Source organism: Taudactylus pleione, unplaced genomic scaffold (genome assembly GCF_031769625.1).
Source record: "Taudactylus pleione unplaced genomic scaffold, aTauple2 ptg000363l, whole genome shotgun sequence".
Classification (NCBI taxonomy): Eukaryota; Metazoa; Chordata; class Amphibia; order Anura; family Myobatrachidae; genus Taudactylus; species Taudactylus pleione.
Window position 1 is genome coordinate 498,906 of NW_028284764.1, and position 26,980 is coordinate 525,885.

A 26,980-nucleotide genomic window follows, 5' to 3' on the forward strand; every position below is an offset into this window, starting at 1 on the left:
GGCAGGCTCAGGCAGTCAATGTGGGGACTGGAGGTGGGAATGGCAGGCTGAGGCAGCGAATGTGGGGACTGGAGGTTGTGGGAATGACAGGCTGAGGCAGTGAATGTGGGGACTGGAGGTGGGAATTGCAGGCTGAGGAAGGGAATGTGGGGATTGGAGGTGGGGATGGCAGGCTGAGGCAGCGAATGTGAAGATTGAAGGTGGGGATGGCAGGCTGAGGCAGCGAATATGGGGACTGGAGGTGGGAATGGCAGGCTCAGGCAGCAAATGTGGGGACTGGACGTGGGAATGGCAGGCTGGGGCAGTGAATGTGGGGACTGGAGGTGGAAATGGCAGGCTGAGGCAGTGAATGTGGGGACTGGAGGTGGGAATGGCAGGCTGAGGCAGGGAATGTGGGGACTGGAGGTGGGGATGGCAGGCTGAGGCAGTGAATGTGGGGACTGGAGGTGGGGATGGCAGGCTGGGGCAGTGGATGTGGGGACTGGAGGTGGGAATGGCAGGCTGGGGCAGTGAATGTGGGGAGTAGAGGTGGGAATTGTATGCTGAGACAGTGAATGTGTGGCCTGGAGATGGGAATGGCAGGCTGAGGCAGTGAATGTGGGGACTGGAGGTGGGAATGGCAGACTGAGGCAGTGAATGTGGGGACTGGAGGTGGAGATGGCAGGCTGAGGCAGTGAATGTTGGGACTGGAGATGGGAATGGCAGGCTGAGGCAGTGAATGTGGGGACTGGAGGTGGGAATTGCAGGCTGAGGCAGTGAATGTGGGGACTGGAGGTGGGGATGGCAGGCTGAGGCAGTGAATGTGGGGACTGGAGGTGGGAATGGCAGGCTGAGGCAGTGAATGTGGGGACTGGAGGTGGGAATGGCAGGCTGAGGCAGCGAATGTGGGTACTGGAGGTTGTGGGAATGGCAGGGTGAGGCAATGAATGTGGGGACTGGAGGTGGGAATGGCAGGCTTAGGCAGCAAATGTGGGGACTGGAGGTTGTGGGAATGGTAGGCTGAGGCAGTGAATGTGGGGACTGGAGGTAGGAATGGCAGGCTGAGGCAGCAAATGTGGGGACTGGAGGTGGGAATGGCAGGCTGAGGCAGTGAATGTGGGGAATGGAGGTGGGAATGGCAGGCTGAGGCAGTGAATGCGGGGAGTGGAGGTGGGAATGGCAGGCTGAGGCAGTGAATGTGGGAGTGGAGGTAGGAATGGCAGGCTGAGGCAGTGAATGTGGGGACTGGAGGTTTTGAATGGCAGCTTGGGCTGTAAATGTGGGGACTGGAGTGGAAATGGCAGGCTGAGGCAGTGAATGTGTGGCCTGGAGATGGGAATGGCAGGCTGAGGCAGTGAATGTAGGGACTGGAGGTGGGGATGGCAGGCTGAGGCAGTCAATGTGGGGACTGGAGGTGGGAATGGCAGGCTGAGGCAGTGAATGTGGGTACTGGAGGTGGGAATGGCAGGCTGAGGCAGTCAATGTGGGGACTGGAGGTGGGAATGGCAGGCTGAGGCAGTCAATGTGGGGACTGGAGGTGGAAATGGCAGGCTGAGGCAGTCAATGTAGGGACTGGAGGTGGGAATGGCAGGCTGAGGCAGTGAATGTGGGGACTGGAGGTGGGAATTGCAGGCTGAGGCAGTGAATATGTGGACTGGAGGTGGGAATGGCAGGCTGAGGTAGTGAATGTGGGGACTGGAGGTGGGAATGGCAGGTTGAGGCAGCGAATGTTGGGACGAGATGGCAATGGCAGGCTGGGGCAGTGAATGTGAAGGCTGGAGGTGGGAATGGCAGGCTGAGGCAGTGAATGTGGGGACTGGAGGTTTGAATGGCAGGCTGAGGCAGTGAATGTGGGGACTGTAGGTGGGAATGGCAGGCTGAGGCAGTCAATGTGGGGACTGGAGGTGGGAATGGTGGGCTGAAGCAGTGAATGTGGAGACTGGAGGTGGGAATGGCAGGCTGAAGCAGTGAATGTGGAGACTGGAGGTAGGAATGGCAGGCTGAGGCAGTGAATGTGGGGACTGGAGGTGGGAATGGCAGGCTGAGGCAGTCAATGTGGGGACTGGAGGTGGAAATGGCAGGCTGAGGCAGTCAATGTAGGGACTGGAGGTGGGAATGGCAGGGTGAGGCAGTGAATGTGGGGACTGGAGGTGGGAATTGCAGGCTGAGGCAGTGAATATGGGGACTGGAGGTGGGAATGGCAGGCTGAGGCAGTGAATGTGGGGACTGGAGGTGGGGATGGCAGGCTGAGGCAGTGAATGTGGGGACTGTAGGTGGGAATGGCAGGCTGAGGCAATGAATGTGGGGACTGGAGCTCTGAATGACGTGCTGGGGCAATGATTGTGGGGACTGGAACTGGGAATGGCATGTAACAATATTTTGCATTGAGCCCACTATGGGCCTTTGTATTTTTTAAATGCCAGGGCTGATTTTTAGTCCAAGTCTAACCCTGCAATTCACTGTGACTTTCCCTAAAAGACTTGAATCTGAATTTACACCATAAAGAGAAGCTCCAGACAACACCCAAATAATCATTTATTTTACCTACCACATCATCAGAATATACTCCTGTGCTGGATGTAGAGAAAGCCTTCAGGTACCTCCGTTCAAAATATAGGAGGAATTGCTCTTCTAAAATGTATTTTCTTAACTCTAATTTGGGTCAGTGGCCACTTACGGTATATACCTACCCCTTTTAACGTTTCCAATGAAACCTGTCACCCCTAATCCTTGACCCTGTTACTGAGCTTCTAGCTGAATAGATTAGATTAGACCCAGATGTCAGAGAAGTATCCTTCTGAATTACACCCCAGGAGACATGTCTGACACTGTTATCCTAACCTGAACAGCACCATGCAATATGTAACAGTGACACAGGCCTGACTATTACTATACACTGTACACACCAAAGTCTGGGGCTCGCTGCCTAGTATAGATAACACTCAGATACTGCAGCCTATAATGCTTTCATACTGCACTTGTCAGGCTAATGCCATTACATAACTGAGCATGTACGTCTTTTAAATGTAACACTTAATTATTATTGTTTTCTATTATTTTTTACAAAGTGTCTACGGTGCCATATAAGGATCATTTAACCGTCTTCATTTGCTTCATCATTTTTATCTTTACAAATATCTTAGTTGGGTCCGATTTGAAATCATGCCGACCCCAATCACTTACTCATACAGCGGGCCCCATTTAACAACGATGCATAACCTAAAAGGTTACGTCATCCTTTCTGTATTTAACAAACAAATAGCGATAATCTATGTTTGTCACTGCAGAGATGTGGCTCCGATTGGCAGCAATGGGGAACCGGCACAAGCCTTTCTTGCTTCAGCGAAGCCTTTCAGGCACTACCGGGTCCCCGCCGGGTTAAAGAGTCATGTACATGCGCAGACTCACCATCGCCCATGCACATGTCAGAGTAGCCCATTGCTGGCAGCGAGGAGGGCATCGCTGGACCTCACTGGAGAGGTAAGTGATGATGAATACCAGTGGCGAATTCATTAGTGTCACAGCGATAAACGAAATATGCCGCTGGTGTTTAGGTTTGTTAAATGGGGCCAAGTATTTTTAAACACAGCGAAGAGATGTAAACGCCTTTATCTGGAAGAGGGCACGTCCTAGGACTTCATGGGTAATAATATAATTATCTAAACAGAATGTTCGGGTAGAGGTTTTGGATGTAAGTCATATCGCACAGCAGCTCAGCTATATTAGACTCGATATAAGTCTAAATACTCGCAAAATGAAGTAAAGCACTTTCCCTAAATGTCTCTATGTGACACACTATGATTCCCAGGACAGAGTAGGCTGATACCTGTTTAGGTCTCCCAAGATATGCTGCCCACAAACTGCATTAGGTTTAAATATGCACTTTCTTAAAATCTGGCTGCTGTTCCACTACCGATCTACCCAAACAGAAACATCACCGGGTGTGGTGACGGAATCGGTATGATTTCGTGGCGGCCACATGGCCGGGAGTTCGAATCCCGGCAGGGGCAGCCCGACAAAACAGCAGAGCCCGGCAGCGGTAACCCGACAGCGCTGGAAATCCCGATCGTCCTAAGGTAAGTATTGTCTAATCTAACCCAACCCCCCTAACCCTAATCCCCCCTCTAAGTGCCTAACCCCCCCCCTTCCCCGCTGCCTAAACCTAAGTCCCCCGGGGGGGTACCTAACTCTAACCTCCCCCCAGGGGTGCCTAACCCTCTCTATCCCTAGCCTAACCCTAACCCTCCCGGGGGGGTGCCTAACCCGAAGTCCCCCCCGGCAGCCCTAAACCTAACCCTCCCCCCCCCGCGGCTGTCTGCTGGCTGCTGTCTCCTTCGATCATGATGCCGGCCGCCGGTCTCCCGGCATCGGAAAAATGACAGCCGTCTAGATTTAGACGCCTGTCATTTAACCCTCGCCGGGATAATGCAGTCGGGAAGTCGGCTGTCAGGCTTACGTCAGCCGGCTTCCCGATTGCATCCCGTGGTGACACCTGGTGCAGCCCACACCCTCCTAATGACGCCACTGTAACCAAATTCCAATCGCCCTGTCTTTGGATTGGTCTGGGGACCACATACTGAAAGAATTATTTGTTCATCTCCAATAACAGCACATTGTGCAGACCTCCCATTAATTCAAAGTATTTCTAAAAGTGATTTCTACAAATACAATATTTTTCCCTAAATTTCTATCTCCCGGATTTTATTCCACTGCCTTTGAAAAACATATCTGACAATTCGTTTTTTTTTTATTATTTTCACACCGTTTTCACATTAATTTAGTATCACTTATATGTATCAAAGAGCTGTTGGAGGAGGATTCGCTAAATTCTTTTCCATGCCCTGAAATGCACATATTTTTAGTATGAAGATTGCATTTCCCATGCCTGTAATGGGAAATGAGATCTGTTTCAGGGTTTACTAAAGTAAAATTTTAAATAATAACAGGGGAAAAATAGGGAAGCAATCGGGAAGCTGACTGCCTAAATACCGGCAGCCGGCTTCCCGACTGTCTTATCGCGGCATGGGTGAAATGCCGGGCATCTAGATGTAGACGCCCGCATTTCCCCGACGCCGGGCGCCGCCAGCAGACAGCCGCGGGGGCTGGAGGGTTAGGTTTAGGGCTCCCGGAGGGGGACTTAGAGTTAGGCACCCCCCCAGGAGGGTAAGGGTAGGCTAGGGGGAGGGAGGGTTAGGGTTAGGCACCCCCCGGGGGGACTTAGGGTTTAGGCAGCGGGGAAGGTGGTTGTTATGGTTAGGCACTTAGAGGGGGGATTAGGGTTAGGCACTTGGGGGGGAAGTTAGGGTTAGGCACCCCTAAGGAGGGTTAGGGTTAGGGGGGTTAGGTTAGTACATACTTACCTATCCACGATCAGGATTTCCAGCGCTGTCGGGCTTCCGCTGCTTCTAACTCTGCTCCTGTCGGGCTGCCGCTGACGGGAATCGAACCGCCGGCGGTATATCATACCCATTCCATAATAGCACCATCTTCAGATGGCATTATGCAGGCTTCCCTCTGTGTCACCTACTTCTGTTCTGCCCTTCCTACATGCTGACAGACAGAGCAGAGCCCAGAGCTGGCTTTTGTGATCAGCCTGTGTGTCTATAATAGACCACAGGCTGATCACAGGTAAAATAAATAGTTATAGAAAACAATGAAATAAAACATACCTGCACTAGGATCGGTGATCGGTGGGCTCCTCTGTGTCCCCTGTGCAGTCAGCTGAGATGCCGGCCAGAACATTTACTACACCTCAGATGACCGCACCGATCAGCTGACCGGGTCACAGAGAAGGAGCCCACCGATCCTGCTGCAGGTAAGTTTTATTTCATTATTTTCTATTATAACTAGGGAGAGGGGCAGGAGAGGAGACAGGGAGCTGGGCAACAACACAGGGGCAGATCTAGGGGCAGACAGGCAGGAGACAGCAGAGGAGTAGCACAGACACGTTCTCAGGGCATTTTTTGTGAAAAAGACCCGAAAAGCGCCGAGAGGGGATTTGCAGGGATAGAGCTCTGTCCCGGGACGTGAAATATAATACATCTTTATATTTTATAATATCGCAGTGTGAATGTAGGCGATTTTATCACATCACAACAGCATCCGAGATGAGGATTATAGTAAATATGGCCCTAAATGTTATATTGCTCTTACAAATCCAGAAATGCAATAGACAAACAAGCAAACGCTAAGTAGGGAATGAGATCTTCATCTAAGCAATGACTGCTGGGCAATGATAATTATACAGGTCCCCTCTGCTCTACATAACATGACGTAACAGCTCAATAATCTGCCTATTGGCGAGCATACAGTGCACTAAGCAATGAGGTACATACTGTATGGCCTGGTCCTACAATTCACCAAATCAGGACACAGGATTAAGCTTTATGCTCCCGATTCTGGGCCTCATTTATAAACGAGTTTTATCATTCAGCTCCCAACTGTCATTTTTCAAACAGATGACAGTTGGGAGCTGATTGGCTGGAGCCACATTTATCATACGCAACAGCTTTTATCACTCGTGAATGACAAAACGCGTTGATAATAGGGCGCTCTGTCGGTCGCTTCTGCATCTGCTTTTCCCTCTGGCCGCGGAGCAGCCTATTTACTACATAACACCAACGTGATTTTCCGCCTGTCTACGCTGAATATCCGCGTGTCTGCATGCGCATGTCCGCGCCGCCTACTTTTTTTTCCGTCCGCAGGCGTCATCATTAGCATCGAGATTTACACCCACCCCTTGCAGGTTGCAAAAGATCCGTCTGAAACGGGCGCTCTGCCTCGATCCGTACGTCACAAACAAGCAGGGAAGTCAGGCTACGTGACCATGACACTCCCACAATAACCGCCACTCATGTAAACTCTGCAGCGTGCCACATCTAAATAAGAGGCGCTCTATCTATGTGGTCAATTAATTGGCCGAGAGTCCCCTCGCTATATACCACACTTACGGTGCCTCTAGTAAGATAGGCCCCCTGGCGGCTAATTGAATTGACCGCTATAAGCCGCGAGTTGCGCGCTAATGCGCAGATAGCCAATAATTGCTCAACTGCGGAAAAACACAGCCCTAGTGTACCACTGTGACTCAGGCCCTAAAGTGCTGGGAATCTGAACATTTGCAGAGAACAGGGTGATTACGGCGCAATGTCATGTGAGCCGGGAAATAAATCCTGCTGAAGCTGTTTCATTAGTGTCCGTGTCAGCTGCTTTTTGCAGCCTGCGGATTAATTCCTATCCTCCCATTCTCTGCAGAAATTGAAGTGACACTGGAAGTCAGTAGGATCCCCACATAAATCACTTCCTGGGGCTTGGAAGTCATTTTCTTTTATATTTCCTTTCCCCTAGCAGAAAGCCTTGTAGCGTGTCTGTAATGATGCTATACATAGGCCGCACCGTCCAAACTCCTCTCCACAGCATCCAACTAATAAAACCCCCCACAAGACAAAGTATAACAGAGGGATGTCAGTCATATTCTGAGGTGAAAAGCGCATTTCAGTCCTGCTGTCAGCTCATTCCGTGACCCCGGGCAGGTTGAGTTATATTTTTGCTATGGACATAAACCAGTTTTGCTTTAGTGTATTGTCACGTGGAAGCCTATTTGCTTCCATGTAGTACTGCATGTAACTACAGTATATACAGTACTGTTCTGAGTCTACCGCTCTCCATCTACACAAGGCTCAGGACCTAATTCAGACCCGCTCGCTAGGATGCATTCGCTCGTCGCCGGACGATTTTCTCATTATGCACATGCGTATGCATCGCAGCCCGCGAACCGCAGCGAGAGATCGGGAAGCGTTCGCTCGCTGCGCATAGACAACCTAGCAGAGTGAGTGACAAGAGAAGCCGTTTGTGGGTGTGACAGGGGCTGGCTGCTAGAAACGGGAGATTGGAGATGCGAACGCAGGCGTAACGGAATGTCTCAACGCCATTTTAGAGGTGTGCATAAATTAGAGACAGTTGGGTTTTACACTGAAGTGCTCGCAATGCTTGCGGTATGGTATAGTCAGCCACAAGCACTGCAATCGCTTCCGATGGTACCCGATGTACCGGTGGTTGCATACACTTCCAGGACATGACGTGCGCAAGTGGGCATCTTAAGACAGGCTGGTGGGCGTCTGCATACACTGAGCGATTATGCCTTGCCGTGCGATTTCCTGCCTTCCCTAATTTGCGAGCGTACGCATCTAGCGAGCGGGTCTGAATGAGCTCCTCAGTCTTAGCTCCTCTGTCTATACCACTTCTTTAGGAATCCTAATTAACTCCATGTATTTCAGTATCTTCTCTATGGCCCTCATTCAGACTCGCAAGTGGGTCGATGGTCCCCACTGCTCATGCGCACGACGGAGGGAGCTCCGTCGTGCGCATGCACGAGACCCGACGAGCGAAGGACTTTCCTTCGCTCGGAGTGTCTCATCAAAGGGGGCGTGCTGTCGATGGTGACTGACAGCACGCCCCCTTTGGTGGGCGTGCCTGCCAGACGGAGGCGTTCCCAAGGGAACGCCTACCGTCTGAAGCCGGCCCCACTGACATCACTAGTGATGTCAGTGGGAGTGATTTTGGCTCTGATAGAGCCAAAATCACTCCTGGCCTTGCGGTTGAAAAACCCAAACGCAGGCTTTTGCTCGCAGTTTCGATGGTCGCGATGGTCAAGACCATCGCGACCATCATTTTGCACGCTCGTATATGCTGTGGGTGGTGACGCACAGCTATACGAGTGTCCAGGAGGACGCTCCATATTAATGGAGGTGGGCCCTGATTCAGAGCGAGCGCTCTGGTCAGAGCGTCCGGCTCTGAATCAGGGCCTATGTGCATGAAATGTTTTCTATCCCCTATGGATCTCCCACCATCTGCATTGCTCCATGTTACTGACTGTCTCTCTGCCATTTTGTCTTGGATGTCCTCTCAACGTCCCTCGTACTCAATTCTTCAAAAATGGAGCTTCCAACCCATCAACAGAAACTGCTTTGCTGACTTATCTATTCCTGTCGAACAGCCTGACCCAGAGATGTACGCAAACCGATGGTCTACGTACAGCTCTGATGTTTTCTGTACTGCGCATGTGGAGAACATGTCCTGCGTCGTCCGAGACGCAGTGCTCCCTAAGCAAATGATTGACAGGCTGAGCAGGGAAGAGGGCGGCGAGGGGAAGCATTTCCCAAAAGGGAGTGGTGTTGCCTCCGTTTTGTGGGAATACCGAGGCCAGTGTCTGCGTCTTCCAGCGCATATTTACTGGCAGCGTGAAATCCCCGGCCATCCTGGTTTCTGAGTACCAGGAGGGTTACTGAGATGGCCGATGTTCACTCAGAGTGATCCGATGGCTCCGTCCTCGGAGGCATCAACGGATCACACAAGCTGACAGCAGGTGACTATTTACACAAGACGCCTCCTGACGCATTCGAGTATTATCGTGCATCGCTGAATAAGGCTCAAAACATGCTACTCTTCAAGCGTGCTGAATAGGTGTCGTCCTTAAACTGTGGCACAATATTCACCTTATAAATCAATAATAATAATATGTATTCTCAGAAATGTTATAATGAAATAATACTTGTACATTGGAGATTTGCAGAATTTGTAGTCTCCGGGCCTGATTTAGCTTGCATGCAAGGGGACTGCTGATCGCAGATTCCCAGGCTATTGTCTGTAGGGTAGGGTGTTAATTTTCTGGTGATAACTAAACTATGGCAATCATTCAGAGCCGTACGCTCTGAGCAGAGCGCACGCTCTGAATGAGGGCCGTCCTCCATAACTATGGAGCGTCCTCCTGGACGCTCGTATAGCTGTGGGTCACCACCTACAGCCTATACGAGCGTGCAGTTTGATAGCATCGAAACTGCGAGCCGGAGCCTGCGGTTGAGGTTTTCAACCGCAAGGCCCGGAGTGATTTTGGCTCTATCAGAGCCAAAATCACTACCACTGACATCACTAGTGATGTCAGTGGGCCGGCTTCTGACGGTAGGCATTCCCTTAGGAACGCCCCCGTCAGGGAGGCACGCCCCCGGCACGCCCCCGGCACGCCCCCTTTGATCAGACACAACGAGCGAAGGAAAGTCCTTCGCTCGTCGCGTCTGGCGCATGCGCACGACGGAGCTCCCTCTATCGTGCGCATGCTCAGTGCAGAACATCGACCCACTTGCGAGCGGACAGACGCTCGCGAGTGGGTCTGAATCGGGCCCTATATGCATTAATTAGCCACATCCTTAATAGAGGCTGCTCCTCTCTCCCGCACTCTCCACACCACCCTTTCAACTCTTAATGCATCCTGTAGTGTAGGGTGTCATTGTCTGTGAGATCACGGGCCTGATTTAGCGGTGCCTAATAACCACACCCAGCGCCGACATGAACGCAGTTGACCGATGTTGTAAGTACTACGCATGCGTCCGAGTTGCACTGTGCATGGATCCCAATGGTAACTGCCGGGAGAATAAATTGGAAGCAATTGTCAAAGGGCGCGATTCAGACCCGCTCGCTAGGATGCGTTCGCTCGTAACTGGCCGATTGTTGCTTTCTGCGCATGTGTACTCATCGCAGTGTACGTGCGCAAACCAGTGTGAGAGACCGGGAAGCGCTCGCTCGCTGCGCATAGACTGCCCGGAGTGAGTGACAGGAGAAGCCGGTTGTGGGTGGTGACAGGGGCATGCTGCTTGAAACGAGGGGAGTGGAGGTGCGAACGCAGGCGTGCCTGAGCGTGTCAACGCCGTTTCAGAGGCGTGCATAATTAACAGGCAGCGTCATTGTACACGTCACCTGGTTGTATTTCACACTGAAGTGATCGCAGTGCTTGCGGTAGGGTATAGTCAACACCAAGCGCTGCGATCGCATACGATGGTAACAAATGTACCGATGGTTGCAGACACTTCCTGGAGATGACGTGCGCAAGTGGGCGTCTTAAGACTGGCTGGTGGACGCCTGCATACACAAAGTGATCGCACGCCAAGACATAGTGGGCGTGCTTATGCCTTGCCATGCGATCGCCTGCTGTGCCGTCACTGAATTTGCATGCGCCGGGTGTTTGCATACGCATCTAGCGAGCAGGTCTGAATGAGCTCCAAAGTTCGCCAGATGCGGGCGTGATGCTGACAGTGACTGCGTCTAAAGATACTGTATCGCTGGCGCAAGGCTGGTAAATGCTGGGCCTACCATGCAGCTGGTACAAGTGTCAATATTGTGAGTACTATAATATAACTGGAGAGAAATACAAAACCTTTCTAACCTATATAGTTAGTTTATACATAATCGGTAATATGCAAATATGGCAAAAAATTTTATTTATGTCCATGGATAATTTCCAGCTATGTCCCTCTGACGCGGGATAGATGAAAGCATCACGTTGCTGCATCCATCTTTTTTTCAAAAGAAGAAAATTTCTGTTAGTTTGAGTTTAATTTTAATTACAGATCTAAACATACTATAATATGCCGGTGACAGGTATTCGGTGGCAGTCCAGTGACTTGCTCCTATCGGCCGGACGCTAGGATGTGCCGTACCAAAGAACATCAGAAGGAGCAGAAACAGAAGAAGGAGCTTAACTGTTAATAAAACGCATTATCCAGCTGGCGGAAAGGTCCCTACATCAAGCGCTTCGATGACAAAGACATTTATAATGCCGGGGATTAAATCTGTCCCTGTGCTTTTCGCTCTCCTCATCTTTAAGTTCAGTTTTATTAGGCATGACAAAAAAAAGAGAACCTTAAACACTCCATAAAAACCGCCTCCCTAAATCTGACTCACACGGCGCGAGGGGCTATGTTTGTCATCTTTCCCTAATTATCTCTCCGAGCCGCAGGGCTGCGCATGGTGGAATCCCTATTTTACATCTTGCGCAGCTTCTTTTCCAGAGTTCCAGAAAGTCACCTAGAAGTCAGGAACAATGGATAAAACGAGCGAGGTGGCGCCTCCCGCTGGCCGGAAGTCACTCATAACTAGCAGCCGGCTTTATTGTCTCACAGAGCGGCAATAAAACCTGGAATACTTAAGCAGATTAAGATCTTTAGGTCGTGTAAACGAGGCGCCTGCAGATTTTGTTGCACCATAAATATGGACGGGAAGAAATTCTTATTTTAATTAAAATGTTTCCAGAATTGATCTGCCAGCGTTTTGTTGTATTTCTTTGCTTGTGATTTTAATAACCTTGCTTTAGAGAGGGAATATTTAAGATGCAAGTGTAACTATTACTAATCCAGACACTCATACTGTAATTGAATTGTTGTCAGCTGTCCCAAGTTGCTAGTCCATTGGAGGAATTTACTAAGCAGCGATTTTGAAAGCCACCGTGCCTTCGACCTCCTGATTTTAAGGGGCAATCATATTAAACACAAAAACAGGTGCGTTTTATAGTTAATATTATTGCCCCTTTAGATCGAGCGATCGAAACCGCCAAAGACGTGACAGCTTTGAAAAGCACCGGTTAGTAAATTAATCCCGTAGGCTTTAGTGTTTTGTTTCCGAACGGATTCATCTATGAATGATGATGACCCTGCACCAAACCAGTTCTCTTGTTCAGTGCGAAGGATGTAATATTCCCTATATATATATTATCTATAGAGAGACAAAGATACTATTAGGTTTATGTACAATATTCTGTATTATATAATCTAGATGTCAGAATCTATTTTGTCACATATGCAAGTGCACGATACTTCCTGCCTTTACCAGTGGCGTCACTGGGGTAGGTGACAACCAGTGCGGCAGGTAAACCCCCTGTGCATCCACAAAAAGGGCGTGGCCTCAAGGCGAAGGGCGTGGCCTCACTGCACACCCCTACTTTCATCACTCTGCTTAATAGTTATGTTATTACTACTATAGACTTGATACATAAGTCTCAAAGGCCCTATTTTATTAACCATGATACTGGTAGTGTTGACTCTAAGGCGTAAATTTACTAAAGTGAGAGTTTTTAGAATTGAGTTTTAGAAGAGATGCCTATAGCAACCAATTAGATTCTAGCTATTATCTAGTAGAAGGTGCTAGTTGAATGTTAAGTACAATCTGATTGGTTGCTATGGGCAACATCTCACTTCTAAATACTCTCACTTTAGTAAATTTACCCCTAAGAGCATACTACCCCATTTGGCTAATGATGTGCATGCTTTTAGCCACTTAAAACATTTTTTTACTTAAGATCGGAATTATCAACAGCAATATCCTATTGCTCTATTAGGGGTAAATTTACTAAGATTCGTGTTGGTCCGAGATTGCTATCTCGGGTGAAAATATCACTTTTTTGCTTAACGGGAATGTACTATTATTAAACTCGGGTGATTTTATCATCTTTTGGGGCTGAAATCGGGTAGGTTAATGGCGCAAATTCGGCCGTTTTGATCACTAGAAATGAATACACCATCGGCTGAAATCGGAAGTACTTTGTTTTCACTCACTTCAGCCTAAATTGAGAATTTACCATTATTCGTTTTGCTATATTCAGCCATTTTTACAGCCAAATCGGGGACTAAATAGAAGTTTCAAATGCACCACCTCCTGAGCTGCGATATTCCATCAAACATACACAAATCAGTGTGATTTGTGTATGTTTTAATAATGAAAAGTGTGTTTTAAGGGTTAATTTTAAAAAAGAAATTGACGTGGGGTTCCCCCCAAAAGCATAACCAGCACCGGACTGGTCAGCCGTTCCTGGTTGCTAAAATTACAGGGAACAAAACGTGTAGGGTTTCACCGTTATTTAGGAAGCAGCACCTGGCTGCAGGGCCAGGACAAGTATTGTTATGTGTGTTGTCACACAAAGCAATACATCCCAAATGACAGCTGACAGGCCTATTCGCAAAATCCCACGGCCCGCCAGCCAATCAGAGGCCGCTGATTGGCTGGTTACACGTAGGTCCTAGCCAATGATCAGCGCTATATGTAAAGCGGCCTCTGATTAGCTGGCGGCCGTGGGATTTCCTGAAGCGGCCCGTCAGCTGTCATTCGCGAAGTATTGGTGTGTGTGACAACACTCAGAGCAATACTTGTCCGTATGGGTTCGGTTTTTCAGTTTGTTATGTTGCCAAGTACGGGGATGCTATGGAGAGCAGCGCGAGGATGGAGGTGAGTATCCCATCTTTATTCCAGATACATCAGAAATGGATTCTACATGGGACAAGGGGACAGAACAACTGGTAATAGGTTGTGTGAGTGGGATAGGTAGGTATGTAATAAAGCTGTATTATTTACGATGTGTGTGTTTTGTCTTTTTTTAACTATTTAATTTACAGTGGGGGTACGGGTGCCAGCCGCCCGCTGGCACTTGTAGTTCCACAAGTGCAAAAGGGCAGGCATGCTGGCACCTGTAGTTCCACTGTAAATTACAATAGTTTGGAACTATATAACACATTTTTTCCCACGTACCCAGGCCCAGGGCTGCGGGGAAGAGCCCCAGGCTTCAGCCCAAGCCTGGGGTTTCTGGAGAGGGGGGACCCCTTATTTGGGGGGTCCCCACCTCCCCTGAGATCCCTGGCTTGGGCTGACTGGCTTGGGGTGTGAATGCTTTGGCCATGGAGACCCGGGAATAGGGTCTCCTGCCTGTGTCTGGTTATTAAGGGGTAACAAGTCCTCCAAATACAATCCTGGTCCTTGTCAGGTGCGGGTTGTGTTTCTTTGGAACTCCCAAGAATGTCCAAGCAGCGTATAATATTATACGCAGAGCGCACTGCTAGTGTGTTTGGTGGGGAAGAACAGTGTGTCTCCCCAGGTTCCTGCAGGGAACTTTTGGTTGTGAGAGATTTGAAAGATATCAGATGTGGGTATCTCAAAAAGCTGTGTAGGCTAATGGTGGTGTAGCTGGGAGCTTTAGATCAACGCATTTCGCTGTCACTAAGAACTTTCTCTAGATCTACTGTTGCACTGCAGTGATCCTTTTTATACACACCACCTTTCAGTTAATTGGGTTAATTAGCCACAAATGCTCTGTTAACCTATTAACTTTTACACTCTCTAGCTATGTATACTAATTTGTTTATATATATATATATATATATATATAAATAATATATTGTATAGTTCTGCACTCACATCTATAATTGACTCAAAAGGTGAAATATCAGGGGTGCTCCTTTTAAGGTCCAAGACCAGAACATGCATAAAGTCCTATACCACACACAATGAAGGATGGAATAAGGGCACTCACCACATATAAGATGGTCAACTTATTTAATTCAGCCAATGACTCATTATGCAAGGTTGCTTGATAGAGAAAGGTTACCGACGTTTCGGTCTACACAGAGACCATTATCAAGGTACAGCAATCCAAGACAAAAGTACAGCATAAGTCCAAATAGGTCACCATGAATAGAAGCAACTTCAGCACATCACAAGGATGCCTTGTGATGTGCTGAAGTTGCTTCTATTCGTGGTGACCTATGAAGTTGCTTCTATTCATGGTGACCTATATGTATATATACTGTATATGTATATATAATGCTAGTGCCTCATGAGATCTTGATACAATAGTGCAGATAAACATTGTTGTTTTCTAAACCTTACTAAAATGTAACTTGAAACAAATGAATGGTTTATATCATGGACCCACTGTTTCTAGGTGGAAATAATATTTGGGGATCTCCCAGTTGAGTGCTCTGTAACAACAGATGTCCGCTTTCTGCTTCTCTAGGGAAATACTCTGTAAATTGGTGAATCTATAAGGAGATAATACATAAACTGTACTATGATATTAAAGTACTGCACGATTCGGTGTTGGACTGCGCGACGAACCATTCCACCCTGCATTCACCGGCATGTGGTTGTCAGCGATGTCGTCCCATCTGACGTCCAGCACATCATATGGTATAACATCACTGATGACACACATGAATCCGCGATTGAGGGTACACACTGAGCGATCTGGACAATATACAATTTCAAATCGCGTTAGTATGATATATTGTCCAATATCCCACCTGATGTGTACCTGGCCTAAGGGGGTCTATGTACTAAGTTTGGAGAGGGATAAAGTACCAGTCAATCAGCTCCTAGCTGTCATTTTACAGTCTGTGTTTGAAAAATGACAGGAGCTGATTGGTTGGTACTTTATCTCCATCCACTTTATTAAATTGTTTACTATATTTTTTTGTGCTTGAGTATTTTCTACAGCTATGATTGAGAGGTCACTAGGATCTCCTACATGAGGCTGAGATACATGACTTGAAAAACTATGTTTTCTGAATTTTCTTAATATACTGTATTATACAGTATGTGTTCCCTAAATCTAGCTTTAATAGAACTAGTGCTCTTTCCTACATATTATCATTTACACGGACACTCCGGAACGTACAGTAAACACAATATATAGAGTCACAGTTAATAAACTGCTTTTTCTGATGTATACTATTAATACGAGATGATGTAATCTTCCTATTCTTATTACCTGTACAGTAGGTTTACATATAAGACAAATAGATTTATTGCATTTATAAAATCCATTTGGTTTTAATGGAAGCCATGAGGTAGGGAGATTATTGGGTTGTACTGTCCTTAATTCGCGAGGAACCAAGATATTTTTTAAATTGATGTTTTTCTTGAAAATAACAGTAGGAATCAAGAAAACCAAGTTATTTTTTAATTTTATGATTTTCTTGAAAATAACAGTATGATTTATTCCAAGACAAGTGGATAATATTTTATCTTGTTTTAATATGGAAAAATATTATTAATAATTATTTTAATGGTTAGCGATTGTGTATTAAATTTAGTTATAACTGGAAAAAAAAAGTCTCATCTTGAATTTTAGTTTTAGTTTTCCCTTGCCTGCATTATGTGTCTCTATATTAGGTATACTAGTATTACCAGTGATTTCTTCTCTAGCTAACTTCATGGCATATTGTTTAGCTTGTATTAATAAGTAATCTGGATAACCTCTTTCAGTAATACCATCCAACATCTTATTTAATTGGGAATTAAAATCTTCATCTCTGACACAATTACGTCTGAGATGAATAGTTACATTTTTGGGGGATATTTTTTATCAATGGTTCGTAATGACCTCTGTTAAAATGTAAATAATTTGAGGTTTTTGCTGGTTTTACAAAATTAGAGAGAATTATTTTATTATTAATGATGGAGAAGGCTACAGTATATCCAAGAAAGTAATAGACTGTGCTATATGTGAGCATGTATTTTTAATTAAATTATCATTCAAAAAAATAACAAGTTCTAGTGCCAAATAGTGTACCCCTTTACAAATAATAAATAAATAATAAATATAAGGGCCAGAGAGGACCTCTATGTCTGTATGGGCTACTCCAAATGAAGTCGCCCTCATAGCGGACCATATAGAGACTGCGAAATGCATCGCAAATCTTGTCCCCATGGTTGTGGCGAGTGCCTGTAAATAATAAATGGAATCTATAAGAAAAAAATTGTGAGTTAAAAGAAATAATATTTATAATATTAAATCTATGCCGCTTCTCTGAGAGCTCACTGCCTTGTATTGAATATGGTTCTATTATGTCAACTCCTTTTTGGTGTGGGATATTAGTATAAAGAGCTTGGACATCAAGTGGTATATATACTACAGTGTGGGTTTTTAGAATTGGAGCAACCAATCAGATTCTACTTAACAATTATCTAGCACCTTCTAGAAGATAATAGTTAGAATCTGATTGGTTGCTATGGGAAACATCTCTACTTCTAAAAAACCTGCTCTTTAGTAAATATACTCCCAAGAGTGATTAAACCCCAATTTAATCCTTTTGTTTTATTGTAAAATGCGAGCAGTATATTTCATGTGGGATTCATACAGAAGTTCTGATTGATTTCATGACACAAGGTAGATGTTTTTTATTTATTCTTTATTATTTAATTTGCAATTCTATTACCAGGGCAGTGAATATTTTATGAGTTCTTTAGTTACTACTAGGTTTTGCCCTATTAATATCAGAATCTATCTCTATAGATTGAGGAGTAGAGATACGTGCCCTCACATACACATTCACATCAGTATTATACTTTAGAAATTTAAAATTTTGACATTTACAAGGATGCACAGCAGTATCTTTTTTAATGCACATTTTCTTTTTTCCCTGCACAAAACTCTCACACTGTGTATTGATATAGTTTACTCTTATCGCCTCACCCGCATGATCGCAAAATTTTAACTTGTGTAATAAAGGTTAAAAGTTAATTAATTTGAAACCGTGCACCGGCATTGGACAACCTTTTTCCTTCTCTACTCACTTTATAATCACTCCCTACTTCCATTGCTATTTTTTTATTGTTGGCAAATTGATAAGCCGCTCTTCTTGTAAAAATGGCAGCATCTGTACAAGACGATGAGCAAAACACAAAACAGCATGTGCGCTGTGGGTGTGCTATTTTACACGCCGTCAAATTATCCTTTATTATCAGGGGTTGTCTTTCTTTTCAATCTACTAACCGGCCTAAAGGTAAAATAACCTCAAAATTGTTCGGTGCTAAATTGCGCCTAGTACAGGTGAATGGATCGGCGAGACAGATCGTCTCTCGGTGCAGACTATGGGCTTGATTCAGCAGATGGCGCTAATGCGATCACAGCTGCGATATCGGTCAGAACGCAGCTGCGAGAAATATGCTAATAGTTAAAAAGCTTACCTGGGCATAGGGACGCCCACTGCTGCCTTCTCATCTGCGTCTGACCTCGCTTGCCTGTCGAAACATCATTAACATTGACGCAGATCGGGCAGTCATGTGGCCATCGCGGTAGCTCTGACCTGTCTCAAATACTACAGCTCTCCTCGCACGCACGGAGGTCTCACGCTGCAAAAGCAATCGCAATGGCTAATTTATGCAATCCCACGGAACGGCCAGACATGCCTGCGTTCACCTAACCACCCCCCTGTTACCTCCCCCAAACGCTAACCACATGACATTCACTTCACGAATGATTCTTATGTGCGTACGGAATCGAAAAGCGATCGCACCAAGTGTGCGGTGCAACTTACACGCATGCGCTATGATAAATAATCTGCCGGTCTGCATAAATCGCAGAATTGCATCTGCTGCTGAATCAGGCCCTATAAGCGCACTTTGGGAGTGACGTCTCTACTGCTTTATCGCCTGCATTCATTGTTTATATTTCCAGATTTAGGGGCCTTTTTATCACAACCAAAATTTTGAATGCAACTGTGATAATTTTTTTACACTTAAATTCGCAACGTGAAAGTGAATATTTTCATGGGAATTTAGTAACAAGCTCTTGCCAGTATAAGGGGTCAGAAAAGAACCCTACCCGGCAAAGAGCTGGAAGTAGACTGATATCCTACGCTATCAATCTGCTTTCGGGTGCAGAACTTACGTACATGCGTCAGTGGGGGCCGACAGAGAGGGATCATTCGCTATGCCTGCCATCTGCAGCTTGGCAAATCCGTCTATACAGCTGCCCCCCTAGAATCGGAGACACAGTATCTTCTGCCATCCCTCCTCCTTAAATCCTTGGAGTCCTTAAAATTAGGGCATTCTTTAAACATTGTTTAATAAATATGCCCCTTAGCCACACCCCAATTACACCTCACCACTTGGCCACACCCCCAAGTTATTCTATAAAGGAATATCAACTATCAATAAGAGTGACAGGAGAGCTCTGGGAGGAGTTAAAGAGATTCTAGAGAGCACAGAATGAATGTGAGCCCTACAAGTAATGTTACCCAACACCATCAGGCAAAGTAGGTATTGGCCTGTAACTAGAATATTTTACACATTCATCCCTTAAAAGAGACAAGTAGCGATAGAAAACAAAAAATATATTGGGTTATCGCCCTTCATTTGTCTTCTGCATCTCATATTAATTGAAGGTCACTGGTGTTAAAGAGGATCTTACATCAAAGGATGCATAGTAGACAGATACAAAAGACTGGAAGTAAATAGGGACCCTATGGGAAAATCTCAACATGAGGCACAGGTATGTCTCTCTCACACAGTGAGTGGTGTCAGACAAAAGAATTATTGGTGACGGATCCTTAGGAAAGCTATAAAACAATAACACTGGATGTGGTGAAGATGAGACAGAGAACATAGGAGGACAGAATTTCCTATCCGAGCCTTGCAATTTGCAGGTGGCTTATTCTGCAATGCTGAACACACAGCACATACCCAAACCAACCATTCAATATCCTCTGGTAGAAATCAATTCTCTCAGAAGTCAATCTCCATCTGTCTGTCTGAGGGATAGGAAGTCTGAAGTGACAGGTCTGTTACAAGCTGTGTTCCCTTCCAATTCGCTTTGTAATAATCTTTTTTTTTTTCCCCCATCCAAGGTCAATGATAGTTTAAATCTCTATCACGGTGTCATAGATACAGTATATAAAGTGTAATCCTTCTTTCATTGATTCGCTGTTGCTGTATTTAATTTCTACTGCAGAAAAGATAAAATGTATTTTTTTATTATTAAATTAAATAACTGACTAATTAGTTATTGTTCTAAAAGTGAGGATTCCACCTTCGGACAGCTTTAACATACAGTGGTATGGGTGTATGGACACTTTTGGGCGCTACCTTTCTCGCGACTGGTGATTACCCTAGTCCTATAACCAAAAGGACAAAGGACCCTATTTACTGCAATCCGCATTTAAAATGCGGTTGTAGTGTGATATTTCTGACTAAATTTGCATTGCGAATTTAGGAAATATTACATGGATGTATCAAAAATCCCTTGCAGAGACAGAGCTTGCGAAAAAGCTCTGTCCCTGTGAATCCAGTCTACAGTCTTCTTACTGTACTTTTCAGGAAAAAATACAGGGAGAATGTGTATGCACAAGCGCCACCACCGGATACCGTAAAGCACACAGCCCCTCGCGACCCCAACCCCCCTGCCTCCCCTCCCTGAACCACCCCACCCCATGCTCAGCTTACACTTACCTCGGTGACTGGTGCTCGAGTGATGTCCTCTGGGGCTCCGGTCAGCTGGTCTCCCGGCTCCGGCTCTGTGACCCTGGTCAGCTGTTCTATGCAGCAGCTGACCAGGGTCACAGGGCAGGAGACGGGAAACCAGCTGACCGGAGCCCCAGAGGACATCACCGAAGCATCGATCACCGGTCCGTGGATGCAGGTATTTTTTGTTTTTAACTATATTTTTTTGCAGTGATCAGCTAGTGGTCTATTTAGACCACAGAGCTGATCACTGGGGGCCGGCTCCCGACTCTGCTCTACCTGTTAGAGCAGAGCAGGAGTCGGGGAACTGGTGGACACCCTGGATCAGGGGCCGTATCTACCCATTGGACAGGATGGCACTCGCCAGGGGCGCCAGCCAAAGGGGGGCCGCCGTATGGCAGTGCCACCAGCAGCCAATGGGTGGACTACCCCAGAGGCTTGAACTAGCCCCGCTAGTCCTCCGGGCCCCACAAGTGTGGGGCAGACCGCAGTGAGAGCGGTCTGCCCTACACAGTAGCAGCCAGCCAATGAGAATCAGACAGACTCTCATTGGCTGCTGCGTACATGGAGGGAGCCGGCTGTAGCTCACTCATGAGCTCTGCCTTCCAGCTCCCCCCGCAGCAGGTGATGGGAGAGACGTCATGACGTCTCTCCCATCCAGTGGCGGTTCTAGGGGCAGGCTAACAGGGCCGTCGCCCGGAGCCACTGAGTCCCCAGGAGGAAGAGAAAAAAGAATCCCAGACAAGAAAAAAACGATCCGGTCCCCCCGCTAGCCGCCACAGGTAGGCTTCATTTGCCGGGCGCCCGCTGATATTTGTTATCAGCGGGCACCCGGCTCCCTCCCTGTAGCGGCAGCCGAAAGACGGAGCTCACTCCTGAGTTCCGGCTTCCGGCAGAGAGCACTATGGGAGGGACGTCGTGACGTCATGACGTCCCTCCCATAGATCTGTGGTGGAGCCGCGGTCAGAGCAGACGGCAGTGGATGGAGGAGCGGATCTTAAGGTAAGTATTGTGTTTGTTTGTTTGTTTTTCAGAAGCACCAGCACTGGGGGCATGGCTATAGGGGGGATTTCTATAGGGGGCATTACTACTGGGGGCATGGCTATAGGGGGGCATTACTAATGGGGGCATTACAACAGTGGCCACTACAAATGGTGGCATTAATATAGGGGGCATTACTGCTGGAGGCACTACAATAGGGGGCATTACTACAGTGGACACTACTAATGGGGGCATTACAACTGTGGGCATTACTACTTTGGGCACTATTCTAGAGGCATTACTACTGTGGGCATTACTACTGGGGGCACTACTAATGTGGGCATTACAACTGTGGGCACTATTATAGAGGCATTACTACTGTGGGCACTACTATAGGGAACATTACCAATGGGGGCACTACTACTGGGGGCCTTAACACTGGGGGCATTACCACTGCGGGCACTACTAATGAGGGCACTGTATGGGGGGCACCACTTGTTGGGCCATTGTGTAAGGGGCACCACTGCTGTGGGCATTGTATAAGTGGCACTACTACCGTGGGCATTGTATTAGGGGCACTACCACTGTGGGCCTTGTGTATAAGGGGCACTAATTTGGGCATTGTGTAAAAGGGGCACCACTGTGTGTCATAATATGAATAAGGGACTACTGAGTGGCGTAACTTGAATTGAGGATAATGTATTATTTTTTTTGGTGGGGGGGCGTCACTGCGAACTTTCGCCCTGAGCTCTGCAATGTCTAGAACCGGCCCTGCTCCCATCCCATAGTGCAGAGCGAGAGCGGGCCCGGAAGAGTGGACAGCAGCGGACATCGGCAGGAGTGGGGATTAGGTAAGTTGCTTTTTTTTTTTTTTCTGTGTGTGTTTTTTTCTGGCACAGCACATGGGGGAGTGTGGCTACTAGGGGGCAGTGTATAGGGGGGGGCTACTGGGGGCACGTTATAGGGGGGATGGCCGCTACTGGGGGCATTGTATAGGGGGGCCACTACTGGGGGCACGTTGTGAGGGGGGGGGCGCTACTGAGGCAATGTATAGGGGGGACTACTACTGGGGGCACTGCATAGGGGGACTACTACTGGGGGCACTTCCTGAAATTATGGGGGGGGCGCCAGTCTATTACCTTGCCAGGGGTGCTCGGATCCCTAGATACACCCCTGCCCTGGATAACGCCATCTCCCGGTGGCGTATTATCACAGGACTTCTCACAGTATTTTTCACAATATATTTTTAGTATATCTGGGCAGATCACATTTCCCATGACAATAATGGGAAATGTGATCTGCTTACTAAAAATATGTGTCAATTAGGGTTTGGAGTGGAATTTTGCAAAATCTACTCCAATTGCCCTTTGGTAAATTCATGTGATACTAAAATAATGTGAAAAGGGTGTGAAAAGTAGTAAAAATAATGTTAATAAATAGGCCCCAAAGAGAGATTCTGGGCCCTATGTACTACAATCTGCATTTCAAATGCGGTTGTAGTGTGATATTTTCGCCTATTAGGAAATATCACAGATATTTATCAAAAATGCCTTGAGGTGGTCAGAGCTTGCGATAAAGCTCTGTTTCTGTGAATCCCCTCCGTAGTCTTCTCACTGTATTTTCCCCAAAAAATACAGTTAGAAGGTGTCCGCGTATGTGCCGCTGACTCACAAACCATTTTTATTAAATCTCAGGCAGATCACATTTCCCATTACAAGTATGGAAAATGCGATCTGCTTACTAAAAATATGCGAATTAAAGGGCATAGAGGAGTTTTTCATGAAAACTACTCTAATTGTCCTTTAATAAATTTATGTGACACTAAAATAATGTGAAAAGGTTATAAATAGGGCCTACTGTAGCAACTAGTCTGATTATCCACCTCAACAGAGTTGTTATAGCTTTAACATACAGAAAGTATTCACAACGCTTCACTTTTTCCACATTTTGTTATTTTACAGCCTTATTCCAAAATGGAATAAATGCAGTTTTGACCTCAATATTCTACACACAATACCCCACAATGACAACATGTAAAAAGTTTTCTTGAGATTTTTGCAAGTTTAATTGAAAAAAAAACCCAAACTAACTGGGCATAAACTATGCAATTATCTGTCAGATATCTGTCAAATCTGGCTGGTTGGAATGAAAATCTTTTAATGTAACATTAGAAATTTGCTCCCAAACATTAGAAAACTGACCAGATTTTCCTTCCCACCAGACAGATTTGACAGATATCTGACAGATAATTGTAGAGTGTATGCCCAGCATAAAAAAATCACATGTACATAAGTATTCACAACCTTTGCTCAATACTTTGTTGATGCATCTTTGGCAGCAATTACAGCCTCAAGTCTTTTTGAATATGATGCCACAAGCTTGGCACACCTATCTATGGGCAGTTTCGCCCAATCCTCTTTGCAGCACCTCTCAAGCTCCATCACGTTGGATGGGAAGCGTCGGTGCACAGCCATTTTCAGATCTCTCCAGAGATGTTCACTTGGATTCAAGTCTGGGCTCTGGCTGGGCCACTCTAAGACACTCACAGAGTTGTCCTGAAGTCACTCCTTTGATATCTTGGCTGTGTGCTTAGGGTCGTTGTCCTGCTGAAAGATTAACCGTCGCCCCAGTCTGAGGTCAAGAGCGCTCTGTAGCAGGTCTCTGTACATTGCTGCATTTATCTTTCCCTATATCCTGACTAGTCTCCCAGTTCCTGCCGCTGAAAACATCCCCACAGCATGATGCTGCCACCACCATGCTTCACTGTAGGGATGGTATTGGCCTGGTGATGAGCGGTGCCTGGTTTACTCCAAACAGAACGCCTGGCATTCACGCCAAAGAGTTCAATCTTTGTCTCTCATGGTCTGAGAGTCCTTCAGGTGCATTTTGGCAAACTCCAGGCGGCCTGCCATGTGCTTTTTACTCAGGAGTGGCTTCCGTCTGGTCACTCTACCATACAGGCCTGATTGGTGGATTGCTGCAGAGATGGTTGTCCTTCTGGAAGGTTCTCCTCTCTCCACAGAGGAATGCTGTAGCTCTGACAGAGTGACCATCGGGTTCTTGGTCACCTCCCTGATTAGGGCCCTTCTCCCCCGATCGCTCAGTTTAGACGGCCGGCCAACTCTAGGAAGAGTCCTGGTGGTTCCGAACTTCTTCCATTTACGGATGATGGAGGCCACTGTGCTCATTGGGACCTTCAAAGCAGCAGATATTTTTCTGTAGAATTCCTTGAACTTGGATTGTGTTCTGACATGCACTGTCAAGTGTGGGACCTTATATAGACAGATGTATGCCTTTCAAAATCATGTCCAATCAACTGAATTTACCACAGGCAGGGGAGCCGAGAGGGGGGGGAACGGGTACAGATTACCGCGGCCCGGGCTTCCTGAGAGGCCCGGGTCCGGCGCCGCTCCCCCTCCCTCAGAGCAACCCAGCACAAGGCGTGTGCTGAGCTGCAGTGGAGACTGCTCGTGGCTGCCGAGCAGCAGCCACAGCAGTCTCCTATGCCTGTGGTGGGGAGCGATCACACTGATCGCACCCCCGGCTTTGAGCAGGGCTGAGGGGGCCCAGAGAACCCCCCTCCCCAGCGCGCAGCGCCGCTTCGCGGCAAATCCTTTTTTTCGGGAAGGGGGCGTGGCCACGCCTCCCGCAATTAGGCCATGCCCCCTATTACCCGGGCCCGCCGCGGCTCTCAGCGGGCCTGACCAAAGGTGTACTGCAATTAAGCTGTAGGAACATCTCAAGGATGATCAGTGGAAACAGGATGCACCTGAGCTCAATTTTGAGCTTCATGGCAAAGACCATGAATACTTATGTACATGTGATTTCTTAGTGGTTTTTTTTTTAATTAAATTTGCAAATATCTCAAAAAAACTTTTACATGTTGTCATTATGGGGTGTTGTGTGTAGAATTTTGAGGACAAAAATGAAGTTATTCCATTTTGGAATAAGGCTGTAACATAACAAAATGTGGAAAAAGTGAAGCATTGTGAATACTTTCCGGACGCACTGTACATTACTGTATGTGTAAATGCTCACCAGCAACTTTCAGTGAATACTTTGCCTTATCAGCGATGCATTGTATTGTATGCAGGGGAAATAAAATGCTATACGGCTAGTTTCTTAAAGGGCAATGGGCTTTTTTTACGCTTCACCCTATAAATGAGTGGGTAGTCTGCCAGCGGCATGATGTGGCGATAACAGATTAAAATGCTTAAAAAAATGAATGAAGTTTTGTTCCATTTTCTCTTTAAGCATATATTTTTTTATTTTGTATTGAAATCATATCTGGCCAAGAGGCTTCGCTTATGTAAAGGTCCAGCTGGCAAAGTGGTGAATCAGCCCGACGCAGGCAATATGTTTTTGTTTGCAATATTGGAGAGATAAGGGTCTCACACGTATGACCTCTGTTACTCAGATGGAGGGGAGGGTTATGTATAGGCGTAGGGCCTAATTAACAGATGCTCGCCATGCCGATCTTGTGAGTTTATTTTTTTCAGCAAACTGCATCCGCAGCTTAAATCATTTACCATGGATTGTGAGCCAGTTGCATTTCGTTTATGGGTGAATGGGCATTGGTGGGTGGCATCCTGGCATTCGCACTTACGGTGGGTGCGCAAAGTTGCTGGTAAATCAGAAGTGAGGGTATGCAGAGATCCGTTTCATTTCAAGGCGAATCTCCTGCACCAGGGCTAGGGCTGATGCAAATGCTGGTAATAATGACGACAGCTACTCTCACAAGCGGAAGCCTGGGGCGGGGAGGGGAGGGCGATACAGATGCGTCCAACTTTGAATATAGGCAGCGGATGTTTGCGTCCATTTCCATTTGCTGAAAGTGGCCAGAATTGCAAACAAATTACATACGACCAGTGGTGGATTTTACCTAGGGGCTGCAGGGCTGAAGCCCCCCCACCACAGTAAAATCTGCCAACCCCAGTGGGTGTTCCCTGGCATTGGCAGTGGATTCCTTTTAGTAGCGCCATGTGCTAATCCAAGCCAGACAGGTAGCCCCAGGGTGCGGTGCTCTCTACCCCTGGCAGTGCCCATTGGAAGCCACTCCTTGCCATCCCATCAGCCCTAGTTGGATCCTAGGGGCTACATCCGATGAGTCCCTACAAGCCGGTGTTTGTTTGCATGCACCAGTCGTGGGCCCTTCCAGATGCTTTGCGCATGCGAAATACATCTGACT

At 46.8% G+C, this 26,980-nt stretch overlaps 1 protein-coding gene across 2 annotated transcripts in view; it reads right to left on the minus strand.

Annotated features, from left to right (window-relative positions):
* Positions 1 to 26,980, minus strand: part of GALNT14 (polypeptide N-acetylgalactosaminyltransferase 14) — a 613,086-nt gene that overhangs the window by 250,113 nt on the left and 335,993 nt on the right. The gene's annotated exons all lie outside the window — the stretch shown is intronic.